Source organism: Furipterus horrens, unplaced genomic scaffold (assembly GCF_987537825.1).
Source record: "Furipterus horrens unplaced genomic scaffold, mFurHor1.1.pri manual_scaffold_7, whole genome shotgun sequence".
Taxonomy (NCBI): Eukaryota; Metazoa; Chordata; class Mammalia; order Chiroptera; family Furipteridae; genus Furipterus; species Furipterus horrens.
Genome location: NW_028327177.1, coordinates 57,025,600 through 57,030,433, shown reverse-complemented (window position 1 = coordinate 57,030,433; position 4,834 = coordinate 57,025,600). Strand labels below are relative to the sequence as shown.

Here is a 4,834-nt window from a genome sequence, read left to right as displayed (position 1 = left end):
TGGCTTGGCTGGTTATTTAAGGGACCAGAGGAGTAAGATTGGAAGATTGGGCACAAGAAGTTGTATGAAGAGGCATGTCGATAGACCACTGGGAGTAGATGTGAAGTTTAAGGGTCTTGGTATCACATGTTACATCCACTGGAGAGCATCAAAGGCAGAAGAGACACTAGGCTACAGGTGGACTGAATAATTAGTGCAGCAAATGAGTCAATCTCTGTCATTGGCTACCCCAGTGCCATGAAAAGCGTTCACCACTGGAGTAGCCATGGTGGAGAGGAGGGTGTAATGAATCCACTACCATGGGCACTTTCTCTCACTAAGTCCAATATATCTACTGTTGCTGCTGAGTGTCCACCTCATGAGCCACAAAGACTAACTTTAAGCCTCTGATACATTACCATATTTGAGGAAATTAATCAGGCACTTGGTGACAAGTTGATTAACCTGAAAAGAGCTCTTCTATCCTGAAAAGGCCCTCAGCAATTTTCCCATATTGGAATTGAATTTCATTCCAGGTATGAATTTTCCTTTTCTCTGTGCAGTTGCTTAGCCTGTATGATTGATCCTAGAACTTGCAGAGTATCTGGTTTACTGACAATTCATAGGATTTCATATACCATTGCCTCTAACTTTTATAGAAAAGGAGGTACAGCTGTGTGGGGTATAATTATGGGATCCATGGGTCACACCTCATAATACTACAGAAGCTACTAGACTGACTTTAACAGTTTATTATTTCAAAAGTGTAATGAATATCTGGTCTTCAATGCCTTTGGCTCCATGATTCCACCCTCTTCAACTCAGTTATTTTAATTTAAAAGCTCTACCCTAAAGTTATAAGATGAAATACACACAACATTTTATATAAAAATGTTTGTAATAACATTATTGATGGTGAAAAACTAGATCATTATAATGTTCAAAATCAGAAAAAAGGAGACGTAAATGAGGGCATATATATGTAATGGAATATTATGCAATCATTAAAAATTATTTTTGCCAACAATTTCTAATGACATGGGAAAATGATTATAATTTTAGATAAAAGTGCTTAAAATATTTAAGAAAATTTTAATTTAAAAGAAAACAGAAAAAAGTACTTGGCCTAGAAGCTATCAACATGTTATAAAGCTAGAGTCATTAACATAATGCAGGATCTTTGCAAAGATCCACAAATATTAATGAAAACAATAGCTGAAATGTTTACTATATATGCTCTGTACTTATCAAAGTAACAGGTAAGTATTAACTCACTTAATCGTCACAACCACCACAATGTAAAGTACATACTAGCACTATCTGCATGGGGAGGTCTTGCCTCCCTGGAAATGAATAACTTAAAAGAGACCCATTGTGCTACTCTGGTGTATGACAAAGATAGCATTGTAAGTCATTGGACAAAGACCAGACTATTGAATAAATGGTGTTAGACAGATGGATTTCCACATGGGAAAAAGTAAAATTAGCTTCTGACCTTATACCCTGCACATACATACATTCTAAAGAAACACTGAAAATTGTTAGAAGAATATGTATGAAAATATATTGATGACTATATTTATTGATCAGGGTCTGGGCAGAAAAGAGGTGGTCACTCAAAAGTGGCAGCTGAAAAGAGTTAATGACTAGCTATTCACAAAGTTGTAGGGATAATAAAGGCAACCCAACATGGGGTGACAGAGTATTCTGGGGCTGGCAACAGCAAACAGTGGTAACTGTTACAGTCCCCATGCTGGAAGGGGAAGGGGTAGGGCAAGGGAGTGGTGACAGAGAACTGGAGCTTCAAAAAAGGGCCACTCAGGGGGACTGAACAGACCTTAGCTAGAGGAATGCAGTTATTGTCAAACCTTCACACAGCAGGAAGGGAATAAGTCACAAATACCAAGGATACCAAGATATTTCCTGCTTCCTGCCTTGTGATCTCCCATAGATGCCTTCCACTGGCCAAACGCAACTGGAAGGGTGAGGCCAAAGGAGCCCAGCTGACAGTCTACACAGGTGGCTTTTGAGGGCACAGAGTGGAGAAAGGTGAAGGGGGAGCAGGAAGGGCAAACAGCGAATACCTAGCACAGTGACTGTCAAGAGATGGATTTTTCGGATAAGAAATAGAACAACTCTTAGAGAAAAAGATTGATAAATTTGATTTTGGTCAAATTTAACTGGTACGCTAATCCAGTTTAAATGGCAAATGTCAGATTGAAAGAAGATAGTTGAAACGTAATAATATAAAATTCATATTCCAAACATATATATGTATGTGTAGATGTGTGTACCAAATGTCAGTGGTTATGTGAAGAAAAGGACTCTCATACATTGCTGGTGAATTGGTACAGCCATTATGGGGAAAGTAATTTGGCAATCTAAAGTAAAGCTAAAATTATGCATAACTATAATCCAGCAATTTTTCCTCTAAAAATATCGCCCAGATAACTTCTGGTAAATGTTCTCTAGGAAGTCATGTTTTAAGGTTATTCATTGTAGTGTGTTTTATAATAAGAGAAAAAATGAAAAAAACTAAATGTTACTCAAAGAGAATGAAATTGTGGTTTAGTCATATAATGAAACATTATCTAACAGTTAAAATTCATGAGCAATACCTCCACTTTTGACAATAAGAATACATTAAAAATAGGTTGAGTGAAAAAACTGAGTTGAAGAGAGCTTTAAAGCAGTATGTCGTCGGCAGCCGTCCATCTCGAGAGACGATGGTGTAGCTTCTTAAGAGTCTATCTGCACCGCCGAGAATGGCTGTGCAGTCCGACTCGGGAGTGACATGGTATCTGTCTCCTCCCGTGTTGAATCGACATCTTGCGATGACGCTGAAGCTACAGAGCCTGGGCAGGGTAATATGGAGGGTCTGCTGTTGCCCATGCAGCAGACACCCCCTCTCTTCGCAGCTGAAGGGTCCAAGGGAAAGACGGAGTCAATACAGCTTGGCTTCAGGTGCGCCGCAGGAGTTGCCGGTGTTGACTACAACGTCAAACCGCCTTAGGGACTCCGGCTCCGGATTTTCTGTCGGGGTTTACTCCCTTAGCCTTTCCCCTGAAGAGGTATGCCGCAAGGCAGCGGAGGTTTTTTGGAGTCAAGAGTTTTCCTTCTCTGATGTACCCTGACTGGAAGATCGAACCAGCGACACTTAGCTCGCAGGCCAACGCTCAATCCACTGAGCTAAACCAGCCAGGGCTAAAAAATATGGAACGCTTCACGAATTTGCGTGTCATCCTTGCGCAGGGGCCATGCTAATCTTCTCTGTATCATTCCAATTTTAGTATATGTGCTGCCGAAGCGAGCACAAGCAGTATGGCAGCACTTGTAAAAAAATTAATAACAAAAATAATATAAAGCAAATGCATATATATACATAACAAAAATCTAAAATATTGACTTGTAGGATGTGTCACCTTTTTAAAAGTGTTTGGGTCTGGAGAGGGTGAGGAATATGGATCTGAGGAGGGGGAAATTAAAAGTACTTCGATTTATTTATAACATTTTATTTATAATGTGTAAAATCCCCTAAAAATGAATTGGACTGAGAATACTACAATGTTAATACTACAATGTTAAGTGAATCTGGAGGGTGGCATTTTGGGCAATATTTGTCTTACTCTTTAGATTTTTCTCCATTTTTAGTATTTTCTAAAATGACCAAGTATTACTTTTATCATCACCCACTTCACCCCATTTTTTAAACCATCCTTGTTATAGGAACAATCATGGCAGTTCCATTTCAGAGGGAAAACCTGGTTGGTGGCAGTCAGCATGGAATATGGGGAAAGCCTGGCCATCCATACCTGGTGCTCTTCTCTAGTCAGGTAAAAGTCACCATGGTCTTGAGGACAGATAATTTAAGATGTTTTGACTTTAACAATGCTTACAGTTCTCCCCTTATTTTGTATTCAGCACACTGAGAAAAGAGCAACTAGAGTCATGGTCTTCATTAGAATTTTCCCAGGGTCACATCCAGGTTAATTAAGTATATGGGTGAATCACCGCCAGTGGTTATGTAAATACTTTATGTGTGAGGTCTGTTTTTAGGCATGATAAAAAATAAAACTTTTTGCTACTCTTCCTAAATTTATTATGCCCTAATATTTTTTTCTCCTCTCAAAATCTGACTTTATCCACAATTAGATCTCTTCGACCACTTCCTCCTTTTTCTCATGCCTTCTTTTTCATTGCCATTTTTAAACCAATCAAGCTGAAGGCAGCATGTCATGATGTGAGTAACATGGAATTTGAAATTGAAAACCATGGGCTTGAGTGCAGGCTCTGTTTCTAATTATTGGCATACTTTCAGCAAATGACTATCTTTCTGAGTCTCAGCTTTAACTCTGAATTGAAAATTGTATCACCTGGACCTCAGGTGAATGACCTCACCTGAATAATCAGATCACAGATGTTCAGTGATTTGTAAACTATAAAATGTCAAAGTAAGGGGTTACCAGCTTTCCTGAACTACCTGGACAGCTTCAGGATATAACCAAAGTGTGAGAAAGGAGAAAGGGTCTAGCCATATCCTTCAAGGACTCAGTAAATTACTCATCAGTCTGTGAGCAAGCACATAGAACACGCTGCTCCTCAGATGATCTGTGACAACATAAATCCTGGATACGAAGACTGCAGATCTATGATTCTTCTACTGGATTTCTTGCCTCACGCCCTATGCATTCAATTGCATACTGCCTCACTCTAAACCAAATGAAAATGGACAGTATTAATAGTCATTCACTCACTAAATTTTAAAAAGAATTTCAGTGTGCTCCAGGCAATGTTAGAGGCCTGGCAGTGAGCAAATGAATAAATAGATGAATATTCTTGTCCTTGTGGAAGGAAA

General features: G+C 39.1%; 1 non-coding gene across 1 annotated transcript; it reads right to left on the bottom strand.

Annotated features, from left to right (window-relative positions):
- Positions 1-3,186: 3,186 nt before the first annotated feature.
- On the bottom strand, positions 3,187-3,293 carry LOC150004493 (U6 spliceosomal RNA). Its single transcript, XR_016512591.1, has one exon. It is a non-coding gene; the product is annotated as a U6 spliceosomal RNA (small nuclear RNA).
- Between the last annotated feature and the right edge of the window lie 1,541 nt (positions 3,294-4,834).